The sequence below is a fragment of the Lepisma saccharinum genome, chromosome 11, assembly GCF_977018435.1.
Source record: "Lepisma saccharinum chromosome 11, izLepSacc3.1, whole genome shotgun sequence".
Classification (NCBI taxonomy): Eukaryota; Metazoa; Arthropoda; class Insecta; order Zygentoma; family Lepismatidae; genus Lepisma; species Lepisma saccharinum.
Window position 1 is genome coordinate 85,672,687 of NC_139239.1, and position 14,839 is coordinate 85,687,525.

Below are 14,839 nucleotides of genomic sequence, written 5' to 3' on the forward strand. Positions count from 1 at the left end.
ACCAGGATAAATGTACCAATAATAATGACAATAATAATAATGATGATGATGACATTATTATTGTTATTATTATTATTATTATTATTATTATTATTATTAGTAGTAGTAGTAGTAGTAGTAGTACAGGGTGGCTACTCACCGGGAATTCCTTGAATTCCGGGAATTATGTGTGAATTATTGGCTCCGGGAATTATGCATGAATTCTACTTGAATTTTTCTCTCTAGACGTGAAAAATTACAACTCTTATTAATCCAAACCCTATTCAAATTATACATGTATTTATAAATGCCCTGAGGTAAGTTTTTAAAGTTGAGCTTTCATTTTTATGTAGGAAGGCAACGAAAGCTGTGTGAAAAATAAAACAATTCTCTCAATCCGTTTACTTTGTTACTGCCCTTTCCAGAACAATCTGACAGATGAGAGATTATTGCAAGATATCTTGAGGTTGATTAGGTAAATTTGAGTTTGACAATTAACAATTTTTTTTGTAGATTAATACATCTCGTAACATCTGTGTTTGTAGATGTATTTCGAGTCTGATTATGTAAAATTGTAAACAGTGGCGCAACCACATGAGGCAGAGGGCATTGCCCCCCCTCCCAGCTTAAACGGAAATGAGTTCTAGGGGGAAAGGGGGACAAACATTGATGGCCAAGTGTACCTGCAGGGGCAATTACCATCCACAAGTTCACATTTTATGCTAATTAAAATTATTTTCGTAAATTTTTCTTGCTTTCTTCGCTCGCAATTCCTGCTTTTCTTAGTCTTATCAAGTTTATAACCATAGCTAGGGGGTGGCGGGAGTCAGCCCTGGGTGCTGAACGATCTACATTTAAACAAAAGTTGTAAAATTGATTGATTGATTTGTGGTTTTAAGTCCACTTCATGCACAGAATGTCTAATCGGGACTGGACCTACAGTTTAAAATGGGATCCAAACCACTGTGCCATATGCCTCCACCGGATATCGAACCCAGGACCCCTTGATCACAGGCGACGATGTTACCACTACACCATCGGGGAGGCACAAAAGTTGTAAAAGAGAAAATGCATTGGCGTCCCGTGAAATTATTTCCACCCTGTTAAATCAATATTGATTTCAGCCTGCAAAAAATTAGATCCAAAAATTCTCTTCCTTGTTTCGCTCGCATTCTTTCATTGTTCTCCATAATGTATTATATTGTAAATTATCAGACAGAGAAATAAGACTGGTCTTAATTGATTTTGTTTTAAATGCATGAACAATTGTTTTGAGGAAAGGGAGCGTGCACATTTGAGAGACAATTTATGTAACTTGTGCTGTTAGTTTATTATGAGATGGATGAATTGGTTGTGTAATGTATTTAAATAATATATGTTGTATATAATATGTATTAAAGAAACTTTGAATACGTACAGAATTTAGTGTTCACGTCGTTCCATGTTGCATATGTGTGAAACGTATATCGTGTGTGAAAGTTATACATGTTAAATTAAAAAGGAATTATATTTGGAATACATTTATCAAACATTTTCTGTATCAAAAATAGTTTGTGTGCTTGTTTTCCATTATTAATGTGAAATGGAACATGTTGAAAAAATAATGAAAATCGTTTGCTCGAACACAAATGCTTTAGCACCAACTTCTGCCCCTTCTTGCATAATTTACGAGGATAATAACATCTTTGATACTACTACTACTACTACTACTACTAATAATAATAATAATAATAATAACAATGTTGGTCCCGGGTTCGAATCCCGGCTTGGGCATGGATGTTTGTGAGTGTCCATTCATCAATTTCATCATATTCACTCATCCCATCTTCGCAAATTAGCCAAAAGTTGCACAAGAAGCGAAGTAAAATAAAACAAATCAATATTAATAATAATAATATTATTATAATAACATTATAATTAACACTATTATTATTATTAGTAGTGGTGGCCGCTGTGGCTCAGTCGGTAACGCATCTGACTACCATGCTAAAGGTCCCAGGTTCGATCCTCGGCTGGTTCAAATCCGGGAACTTTTCTAAAGTTGGAAGCAGCCCCGGCGCCCACCCTGCATCGAATAACATGGGTACCTGGGGAAACCTGGGGGGTAAAGGTGGTCAGGGGCATGGTGCTGATCACATCACCCCCACTCACAACCGGATCAAGAAAGTGTGGGGCGTTACCCCTATGCACCCTATACGCCTTCATGGCGTGGTGCTATGCACAGGGGAACACTTTACTTTTTTACTTTACTTTATTATTATTAGTAGTAGTAGTATTAGTACATTTATCCTGGCACTTGTCCCCCCTGCCCAGACGAAAATTCATGGTTGCGCCTCTGATTGTAAATAGAAACTCAGCACCTTAAATTAAATATTTTAATTATGTTACATATACCGTTTAATTGAATTAGAATTTTTGCATATTGGAATCACATAGACCCTTTATATTATTAAGATATTTGAGTGTGGATGTTGAGAGGTGGTAATACGTAAGGTTGAAATAGAGAAAACATCTGCTTGAAAGTTTGCCTTGAAAACCGGGAATTATACTTGAATTTTATCATGGTCCTAGAGTACCCACCCTGTAGTAGTAGTAGTAGTAGTATCAAAGATGGTATTATCCTCATAAAGCATGCAAAAATTGGGGTAGAAGTCTGTGCTCAAGCATTTGGTTGGAATAAACCAACAACACAAATTATGTAAATTGTCTCTGAAATGTGCCCACTTCTTTTCCTCAAAAGAATTGCTCATGCATTTAAGACAAAATCAATTAAGAGAAGTCTTACTTCTCTCTCTCTGGTAATTTACAATGCCTTACAGAAAACAACCATATTGCGAGCGAAGTGAACAAGAAAATTTTTAGATCCAATTTTTTGCAAACTGAAAACAATATATATTTAATGGGGCACCATGGCATTCTCTATTTTACGACTATTTTAATTTAAACCTTCAGAGTCCAGGCCTGACTCCTGTAGCCCCCTAGCTATGGTTGTGTATTTGATGAGAGTAAGAAAAGAAGGTGCTGTGAGTGAAGCAAGCCAGAAAATTTTACGAAATGTAATTTTATTACATAAAATTTGAATTCATGGGAAGACAATTGGCCCCTCTTTGCCCCCCCCCCCCCCTTTGCAGGTACATCTGGCAGTCAATGTTTGCCCTCCCTAGCCCCACCTAGAATTGACTTCCATCTAAGTTTGGAGGGGCAGTGTTGTGTGCCCACCCCACTTGTGGTTGCACCGCTGGTTTCAACCAGTGTTTTTAGCTTTTTGAGAAATACAGTCATTTACACCAGGCATGTCAAACTCAGTTCATAAGTAGGGCTGCATAACGGTAATGTCAAAACACTCCGAGCCGCACATCTTGAACCCCAACTCCTTGAGGTACAAAACTAGGAGGTTGGCCCAGTGATTACTCAGCAGCATTGGTATATTATATAAAATATAGTAGAGTCCCTCCCCTCTCCCCCTGGTGCCAAAAATTAGCAACAGAAGGTGGATGCCACAATCAGAAGGAAAAATTTCCCCTCATCCTGCTTCACAAATCAGCCTGATTAAAACTAATGACTACATGATTACATGTGTGTGTAATTGTAATGAAAAATATTTTAATATATATCTTTTATTGAAATAAAATCAAACTTAAATATATTTTTGTAGTCAGTGAAACTATTTTACATGTTTGTTTCAAGTATAAGTCAGTTACAATTGTGCAAATATCTTTCAAGAAACTATTTGTGGACAATTCTAGATTTATTTGCCACAGATCTGATTCGATTTGATTTATTTTACTTCGCTTTTGTGCTACTTTTGGCTAATTGCAAAGATGGAGATGAGTGATGACATGTGATGAAATTTATGAATGGACACTCACAAACGTCCATGCCCAGGCCAGGATTCAAACCTGGAACCCCTGGCATCATAGCGTGACATGTTAACCACTCTGCTACGAGGACAGGCCCCATAGATTTGACACTTAGTTTTTAGAAACCTGCTTCTCAATGTTCTAATGCCCTCAGCTTTTTCTCAGGGGGCAGGGTCACAGAAATAACTTTTATTATTATTATTGTTGTCATTGCTGTTATTATTATTGCTATTATTACTGCTATTATTTTTTTTGCTACTACTGCTATGTTCTTTTAAAAATTGTACATGCATTTGTAATTTCCATATTCTGTATAACCATATACAATTTGCATAACTGTATACTGACAAAAAACTGTTTTCTATAGTTAGATAATCAGCGTAAAATAGACTGTAAGCTTAAATGTAACCCTATTTCAAATAATAATAATAATAATAATAATAATAAAGATTGTTTCAATGTCACCATTTGAATTACATTAACTCTTTCCAGAAATCTCAGAGGGGGCAAGTACCCCCATGATCCCTCCCTGTGGGTGCCCTTGGTTCCAATGTTACACTAATTTTTTTTTGTGGATAGGAAACTCTTAATGCAGACAAGAAATGTTTATCAGTCATTCTTGATCGTTGGGCTGTTTTATTTATCTTCATAATGGAGAACAGGTGTTCACAAAGGAGTGCTGCCAAACATCCCTCAAATGCAAGCATCAAAATGGATTATTCAAGAACACTGTTCTGGGAGATAAAAGAAAAATCTAGAAACACCCACCTTGTGATGATATTTCTCTTTCACTATTGAGTTGCCTTGTAAATCAAAAAGTTCCATTTGAAGGTTGAATCTTGCACACACAACATCAAAGGAAAAGGGATTATTGAATAAGAAAATTTTCCTTAGGAGTCTTGAAACCTGTTATCAAATTCATCAATGCTGACCTCGGTGGCAGAGTAGTTAGCACAGCATGCTACAATGCTAGGAGTCCTGGAATCGAATCTCGGCCTCAGTGTATTTGTGATCGTCCCTTAATAAATTTCATCATGTCATCACTCATCCTCATTTTCGTGTTTAGCGAAAAGCAACAAAGTAAAATAAGGCAAATCAATAAACAATCAAATTAATTAAGTGTTAAGTTACTTTGGACAAGTATTGACTTAAATCAGGATCACATATTGGCTGTTTGTATTACTGACAAGTTGGGAAACGAATGAAATTATAACTAGTAGGTGTAAATTGTAAAAAATATATATTACTAACTTAGATAAAGGAAGACTGTACCTTTGCAAAATGCCCTACATGTCATTGAAAATATTTATGTTGTTGCGTTGTGGAGGGAAATCATGACAAGCAGTTATTCTGTCACACTGAGAGGAGAATCACATCCACGAATAAATATAGCTAACTGAGCTACGCTACAGACGTCCATATTTTCATCTGCATAGGATGAATACAATTACATTCCTTACAAAGTAGTGGCAACACTGCTGTCACGTGAAAGGGGTGAGTGAGTCACAGCACCACAAGCATTTTGTGGCTGATAAGGGAATGTCAAACGAGGAAGTGTAGTGAGTAGGAACAGTTGATATATTGTACAGTGAAAGTGAAAGTGTTTCAGGAAGGCAGGGATTCCATACACGATCACCCCCTTTCTGCAAGACCCCCAACGGACAACACCACCATTGAGCTACTGGCTGCCCTGCTGCATGTGGATCACCAATGGACTGCGCGAGAATTAGCCACAAAGATAGGTGTGTGTCACAAAACAGTGCTGCACATCCTGCACGACCTTCTTGGGTTCCGCAAACTTGCAGCACTTTGGATACTTCATGAAATCACCGAGGTGCAACAATGGCAGTGCTATGCACTTTCACAGGTCTTGCTGAACTGCTACCAGAGGGAGGTGAGGACTTCCTGGGAAGGATCATCACTATGGATGAAACCTGGGCTCGGTTGTACACACCACGCTTGAAGCGGCAGTCTAATGAATGGAAACACAATGGTTCTCCTTGCCCAACGAATGTGAACCCTGCACAAGGTGGTGTGAAACTGATGTTTATTATTGCTTACGACAGCCACGGGGTCATCCTGCACCATGCTGTACCTCCCAGGCAGACGGTCAATGCAGCCTACTTTCTTCACCTTCTCGCAACACCACCTTCGTCCTGCATTAAGGAGGAAGCAATGGCACATTCTGGCACGGTCTCCCATCATCCTGCATGACAATGAAAGTGTCACACTGCGAACACTGTGATGGTGCTCCTGCATAACTGGCAGTGGGAGGTACTGGAACGTCTGCCATATTCACCCAATATGAGTCAGTGTGATTACAACCTTTTTGCCAAAATGAAGGAACCATGAACCATTTTTGCCAAAATGAAGGAAGGTGGGTGATTACATTGAAGGAATGTAACACGTGCTCCTCTGGCAATATAGTCAAGTACAAATTATACCAGTGTTACCATTACTTTTTATCCAACCCTTGTACAAGGTGTGCCAGTTAATAATTCTTAATTGATCCAAAAGAAAACAAGTGTATCTGGGGAGAAAGGTACCAAATGCTTTATTCAAAGTATGCTCCATCGCTAGCTATACATTGTGCCCATCTGTCCGTCAAATTGTGGATGCCCTTCCAGAAAAATCATTCACATTTTAAGGTGATCCAGTCAGCAAGCCATTGTTTGACATCTTCGTAATTGTTGAAGTGTTGCTAGGAAAGTGAATGAGACATCGATGAAAACAAGTGGTAGTCTGAAGGGGCTAAGTCTGGTGAGTATGGCGGGTGGGGCAAGAATTTCCAGCCAAGTGCAGAAATGGTGTCTCTGATGCCTTTTGCTGTGTGTGATGAGGCGTTGTCATGCTGCAAAATCACTTTTCCGTGTCTTGTCGCCCAATCTGGGTGCTTTTCGATCAATGCATGGTTCAAATTGATGAGTTGTTGACAGTAGTGAACGGCATTCACTGTTTCACCTGGTTTCAGAAGCTCATGGTACACCACACCCTTCTGATCCCACCAAATGCACAGCATTGTCTTCCTTCCGAAGGAATTCGGTTTTCAGTCGATGTTGAAGGTTGTCCTGGGTCAACCCATGACTTTTAGCATTTTGGGTTCTCAAAGTCGATCCATTTTTCGTCCCCAGTCACTATCTGTGACGTCCACCTAGATACACAGTATTGACAACTCCGATAGGTATTTTGGAAGAGGCGCATTCACGGAGAAGATGTTATGTTGTCAACACAGATAATGAATAATCCAAGCAAGCACACACAAATGAAAAAAAAATCCTGTTTCAATCTCGCGTTGCATAAACTAGGAGGGTACTAGTATTATTAATGCAAACGACAAAGAAGCAAAAGGAAGCCCTTATACAAGGGACTGAATGGGAATGGCCGAAGATGCCGTTAAGTATACATATTAGAAGTGGTTTTTGCGATTAATAAGAACCCCCTTTGAAAGATACAAATACACCCACTTTGTTGTTCTTATTCCCCTTATTTATGATTTTGTTATTGGCTGTGACTTAATTGTGCATGCTTGCATTAAGTGTACATAATAAGCATTTCATTTACTTAAACACAGGTAACCTTACATGTACTGCAACAATTAACCGAATATCTAACATGCACTACACTATGTTCTACAAATACAGAACCTTGGTATCACATTTATTTATATTTTTGGGTTTTTCACAGTTTCAGGTGGTTTCCTCAATAACACAAAAAGGTTTGTTTTAATTTTAATAACATGACCTATTTATTGCAGGTATTTATGTGAAACAATCAACACATACTTTAAACAACTCAATCAACGGGTTGCACAAATTTCAATTATTCAGGATGCATAATCTTCATTAAACATTTACATCAACAATCACTAATTTTCTCTTACTCATGGTTGCGCAGCAAGCGTAAATATTCATAACAACAACAAACAAAGCTTCAGTGCAAAGCATTACCCAACATGCAGTTTGAATAAAAACATGCATCTAATATTCTACACGTTAATCCACATTTATCATTTTCAATCTTTGCAAAATTTACCAATCTTCATACCAACTTGTTTCTCTCTTTTCACACTACTCACTTAATAACTAAATTATTTCTATGAGCACATTTAATACTGGTGATGCTGCAGGAATAATTGATCATAATCAACAACTACTAGGGTTAAATTAGGAACAGCTGATTTGCATGCTGATACACATATTTTTAAATTTTCTCATTTTTACGTCACTCTTTTCCTGAACGTAGACAAATTTCATATGTATGTTTCACCCACAAAACGAGTTCAATATTTGACTGCAGATGCAGAGAAGGTCAAAAATAGTCACAAAGTTTTTGTACATACGTTAATTGACAAAGCAGTATTAGTTTCCTACGCTATTGTTTTATTTAAAGGTTCAGTTTCAAATTGATTGTTCACAGATTATTCGTAGAAAGAGCCTATTTTTAATTGTGGCCGGACGTCATTAACTACGATACTATATAAGAGATCACATGTATTGTAAGAATTGGATCAGTCAAAAATTCTATAATTTTTAAATGAGGAAAAACGGCCAAAAGTTCTTGTAACTGCACTCGCGATTATGAGTCTTGCAACACACCAAGGTTCTAGTAATTAACAAAAAATGCACTTATATTACCCCTTTTTCAGATGGACAAAGTCCTTAGTCCACATGGTCCTTTTGGGGCAAGTCACAATGGCGGTTGAATCATGTCGAGAAAAATGCAAGACTGCACGTAGGCACGTCTGCCAGGCCGATGCAGGCAACAACGTATCTACGACCTTTTCCTCGGCTCCTACCGTGAAGAACTGGGTAGAGAGTTTAAGGAAAACAGCTCAAAGCAAGTAGTTTGGCGAAGCATCACCAGATGGCAAGCGAGCTAGAGGTGATCAGGTGCATACAGTGACACCTGATGGTGGAAAAGAGAACTTGATTCAGACCATAAAGCAAGTTCGTGTTTTCGTAATGTGACATAGCATAATCCTCAGATTGCCATGTCACATATCCGATGCAAGAAAGACTTTCTTTCATGACGAGAAAGCAACACTTCACACACCGTTTTTTGCTTTTCCATTTGTCTGTCGTTCAGATGATGTGGGACCCATTTTCCTGCCTTCTGGATCTTTCCCATGGCATGAAGATGATCAGATATGGTTTGGCGACCAACATTTAACTTCTCTGCCAGTTGTTGTTGCGTTTGCGTATCGTCTTTGTCCAACAATGCTTGCAATTCGGCATCTTGGAATTTTTTCGGCTGGCCCGGGCGATCTTTGTCTTTCAAGTCGAAATCACCACTTTTGAATCGTCGAAACCAACGCACACATGCGTCTTGCGTTAGGACATTGTCACCGTACGTTTCCACAAGAATACCATGGCTTTCACTCACGTTTTTCTTTTGATTGAACAAGAAAAGCAAGACACATGCTCCTTATTTGGTATGAAGGTCAACATATTTCCCACACAAACCCAATATCATGATCACTCGCACTCGGTTGCACATCCACGGCATTTTTACAAGTACTGTCCTGGCAACACACTGACGTAACAGCGACGAAATTAAGAATTATTAACCGGCACACCTGGTATTTGAAGTGAAAATGCAACTAGACCATCAAATTATGATTTCAATTTTTTGTTGATATCCTCTCCTCATCTGTAATTCTGATATTTTTATTGATTTTCTTTCGATTTTTGTGATTTAGCCTCGCTTTTTGCCACTTATGACTAATGAATATGACAATAAGTGACAATATGATGAAATCGATGAAAGAGCACTCATAAAGAATGCACATATCTGTGCCAGGATTTGAACCTGGGACCCCTGGAGTCGCACCGCACTATGATAACAATTCCGCCAAGGAGGGTAGCAACTGTATTTTGGAGTGGCGTCTCGTCCCTTGGGGCTTCCGGGGCTTAGCCCCTAAAGAAAAACGGATGTATTCACGTAATTATCAATCACCATAATGCATAACTATCAAACAGTCTTTTAAAAGGCAATTTTTACTCACGTAAATTCATCGTCTGTTGCAATGGATACGACAGCGCTCCTAGCGGCATTGATGTCAATTATCGCTTTCCGGGGCACGTCGCAAAGGAAGGCGTGGCCTGCACCCACCCACGCTACAGTGAAGGTCACATGCTAGCAGAGAGAGGAGGGGAGAGTGCAATGTATTTGAGTGCTGATCCGTTGCATCGCGTTCGATCTCTCGTGTTGTTCTGTAGTGTTTTGGTGGCTTTCATTCGCTATGTTTGAGTGAGTTTGGCAGGGTTGATGTTCGAACACAAATTGATGAAGGACATAGGCTGTCAATTACAAGACACAATGAATTTGTCCGGAAAAATAGGCATATATTAAATAGAATTATCTATTGCTTAAAGTTCTGTGGTCGACATGAACTTGCTCTATGAGGACATAATGAAAGAGAACAATCTTTAAACAGAGGCATCTTCCCAGATTTATTATCCCTTCATAGAAGAGGGAAAACTAAAGAGGGAACTTCGTGTTCTTTATTGTAGTGAAGAGTTGAAAAACATAAACTCTATCAGTAGATTGCATTCATTTTTTATTTAAAATTATTTAGAGGGTACCTTTACAGAAACAGTAAAAATGACAAACATAGTTTTAATAACTCCAGTGGCAACAGCTGAATCTGAACGATGTTTCAGCACATTGAAGCGTATTAAAAGCTGCTTAAGAAATGCAATGGGACAAGACAGACCATATGCCTTGGCACTTGCTTACAATAGAGATAGAATTCATTTCAAACATAGAGGGCTTCAACGAAAAAATAATAACAAAATTTGCTGAGCAGAAGAACAGGAGTCAACGTTCATAGAACGGTATGTTTCACAACAATACCTGTTTTTTTGTAGTCATGGAAATTGTCATTATATTTTAAATTCTTTAAAAAAATAAGTCCAGTTTTGTAGTTTAGAAGATAAATACCCGTTTTTTTGTAATTCATGTAATTTGTCATTACATTTTAAATTCTTTCAAAAAAGTAAGTCCAGTTTTGTAGTCTAGAAGAAAAAATACATATTTTTTGTAATTCATGTGAATTGTCATTATATTTTAAATTCTTTAAAAAATAAGCCCCGGCCAAATTTGAGGCCATGAGACGCAACTGGTATTTTGTAACAAAGAAATATTTTTGAGTTAATACAGGTTATCATGACACAAAATAGCAACAGTTTTTACCATTCACTTTTACAACAAAAATATGCAATCTCCTTATTTCACATGAAAAATTCTACATTCCTCTTCTAGTCCTATTCTTACTACCACAAGTATTACACAGCGACAAGGTTGTCTGAAACTTTTCCAGAAACTGAATTTTCTTCAAGGCAAATCCTTCGCAATTGCTCATTGGTGAAGGAAGTTATGCATGGTCACCTGCATCAGCCAGCAAGATATTTCTATACTTCAGAACTAACCTGTCAATAAACTTGCTTACTAGACACTCTCTTCCCCCTTTTAATGGAATGCAAGAATGTAGGAAAATAGGTTAATCTGGTGGTTTCAATTAGTCGAGACTTGCTTCATGAGGAAAAAAAAAACGGGATAACTACAAATGTATAGATAGTCCTGTATGCATGAAATGTAGGTATGGCCAAGGCCCGTGGGCTGCGAGTTTGACATGGCTGTATCTGAGGAACGTTTTAGTACCCTTTTAATGTGTTGTGTATGTCCTGTGAAGGTCAATAGAATTAGACTCTAATCACTCAAGGCTTGCTGAGTAAATGGTATACTCACCCTTTCAAAAAATGTTTATTGCAAGTATGATCCACTTGTGTGTATTCTCATGGATAAAATACTCGTATTAAAATACCTTGAGTATGCATAAACCTACCCTGACTGGGTACGCTTATTGATACACCTTCAGTACACATACACTTTACCTGACTTAGTGCATGCATACAGATACACTCATTGATACATCTTCTTCTCTCTGCTCTCTGGAATCAGTTCGGAGGAGGAGACAGGAGTAAACCATTTTGAAGGCAGGAAGCTTGCCCTGATTTGATCAGGGAAGTCAGGATTGAACAAAATAGTATTCTGAACCATGCAATCTGGAGATTAGGATTGATTGATGGGCAGACCTGATCCATGTAGTCTGTAGACTGGGACAATCTTAATCCACAGCTGAAGCTAGGATTGGGTAAGGTGGATCCTGATGGATGCTGTCAGCAGACTTCAATTGGTAAATGGACAGCCCTGAACTGTGCAGTCCATAGACCAAGATTGGGTCAGGGAGGATAAAGATTTTAATTTTATATTTTCTTCTTCACTTCTAGGCTCTGCTTCTGCTTTACAGTTCTCTTTTCCTAGGATATCTATCTGGATTGGTGACATAGTGCTAAGAAAAAATCTGGACCTCTTATGCTTCTTTTATATTCTTGACATACTACACTAAAATATGTGGTTGGTGGAAAATGGAACTATTAGCTCATTCCTGGATTGTATCAACATCTATTTTCACAAACAACTTAAGTACTTACTTATTCCGATCTTCTTCTACCGATTGGTGTTGAGGTTTTGCAGGGAGCTCACCATCTGTCACGATCTTCTGCCAACTTCCTTCCTTCACTCCACGAGATGTTCCTCCTGCTCAGGATATCCTTCATTCCCTCATTCCATGTCCTACGTGGTCTTCCTTTTCATCTTTTTGCATCCAATTCTCCCATTCTTGCTTCCCATACATGTTTAGGTATTCGACGTTCAGGCATTCTGCTGAGGCATCCAAACCATCTGAGTTGTGCTGCGCTCAACATTCTGATATATTGGTTTTGTGTTTAATGTTATTCTGATTTCTGATTTTGTCCCTTCTGGTCTTTCCCACTGTTCTCCTCAAATATTTCATTTCTATTGTTTGTAAGTTTTGTTTTTGTTTTTCATTAATTATCCAGGATTCAGTTCCATATATCAATGTTGGTACATAAGTTGATTTGTACAATCAACAGCAAATGAATTAGGAGAAAAAAGATTTTCTCGACGAAAAATGAGTTGGCAATGCTGCGAACACCGAGGCAATCTTGATAAGATGCTTGAGGAGCGTCGAGCACAACTCAACTCCAGTATCGAAGTACACGTGGATTGGCAACTTTCGGGAGCATGCTGTCTGTCTACACAATTCTCCCCAAATGCCTGTTTGAAGATGAACCTTCGGCTCGGATTTTATTTTTCAAATGTAGTTCTGACGTTATAGTCATTTTACAATTATTTGTATTTGTTCTTATTTTGCTTTGCGTTTATGTCACCTTTACAATTAATCGAAACTATGAAGATGGATGATAATGAGATTAAATTGATGAAGAGACACTTAAAAAAGGGAATGCCAGACCAGGACTCGAACCCGGAACCTAAAGCGGATAAGGTGGGGTGACCGTCAATAACTCCCGGTCATGAACTGGAGTATAAAATTTGTAATTGCTCAGGAGTATTTTTTGTTCTGTTCATGACTAATACCTGCTTTCGGACACTTAATTTATAAGTGACACACTTCGTTTGGTGGGGACAAGCCACGTATTGTTTGAGAGGAGGGACACATCTCGTTCATATACTAGATACAATCATGGACTATACTTGAAATGTGACGTGCTAAACAATACTTTCGGAGATCAGTTGGACATAGCAATTTTGATATACAAGTTGCATTTTCTCTACTTATTCATTATGCCTCATAGATAATCTCGCAAGAACGCAAAATGTTTTAATTGACTCAAATTCACAATGACTAATATATACTGGACCTACATATTTTAAATGGAAAACTAGGTGACGAAAATATGCCTCAACACGAAATGAAAATGCAATATTCATACAATACACTAAAATAGCTAACCAAAGCAGACTTTTACCAACACTACCCACGTAACGTTTCCATCCTCTAACAGGGTTTTTGTTGGAGTAAGATTCACATGGCGTAATATTATTATCATTCACTACAAAGAAATAGCTATAAACATGAGATAAACCTGAAATGAGGGGTTAGAATTCACCATAAGAGAAGTGCAGCAGGTAAAACAAAACACATATGTAAGGAAGAGGTGTGTAAGTGTAAGTTTCTATGTGAAAATTGACTGAGTGGTAGCGCTAGACGATTTTATGTCAGGGATCCTAGGTTCGAATACCGGTCTGGGCATTGGTGTTGTTTCTGAATGTTCTATTTATTTTATCTTCACTCATCTTCGTCGTCACGATTGCCCAGAAGTGGAAGAAAAGCGACGCTAAATAAAAATAAAAAATATATGTGAAAATTAGAAGGTTATTTAAGAGCTGATAGGTAAAATATACTCTATGAGCGATGTTCGATAGAAGTTCTGTTAAGATGTCAAACCTGTAAGAAGCAAATAGCAAAGTTGTGTGAAGGATTGAAGATAAGCTTCGATAACATGGTCACCTGGATTGTCTCGAGTTGAACCAGTAAATGGGCGATGTTTAATCCAAAAGGCCATTCTGCAAAACGAATGCCAAAAGAGGTTCGTGTGTGGATTTGGTCAGCATGAAATTGTTGGGTGATGATAAGTGAATGGTATTTTTTCTGTTTTCGTTATTTTATGTTGCTTTTCTACCTCTGGATCTTGAATGACAAATAAATTAATTTCGTGAACTGATAAACACAAAAAAGCCAACCCCGTGGCTAATTGGTTAGCGCACGCACTTCGAAGTAAGGTGAGGATGTGTCATTGTCTGCATCCCACTTCCATCTATCACATCTTCAATATACTTTAAATTAATTTATACTAATTTATGCATATGCAACTGATTAAAGAGAGCCTCCACGATGGTGCATTGTAATCAAGTAGTTCTCAGTTCGATGCCTGGTGGAGGCACATAGTGATTCGGATTCTAGTTTAAACTGTAGATCTTGTCCTGGTTTGCCTATTTGTGCATAAAACTTAGACTCAGAATGATTAAGGACTTTTTGGAAATATTCTGTCTGTATCGGAATGGCAACTTTCTTCAGAACGAAAATGAATTTGTAAAGCAAATCTAATTACCCA

The 14,839-nt window shown here is 38.0% G+C and overlaps 1 protein-coding gene across 2 annotated transcripts in view; it reads left to right on the forward strand.

The window, feature by feature from the left end:
* The window catches only part of LOC145994954 (extracellular matrix organizing protein FRAS1-like), a 408,454-nt gene that overhangs the window by 308,827 nt on the left and 84,788 nt on the right, over positions 1-14,839 (forward strand). The window lies entirely within an intron of this gene.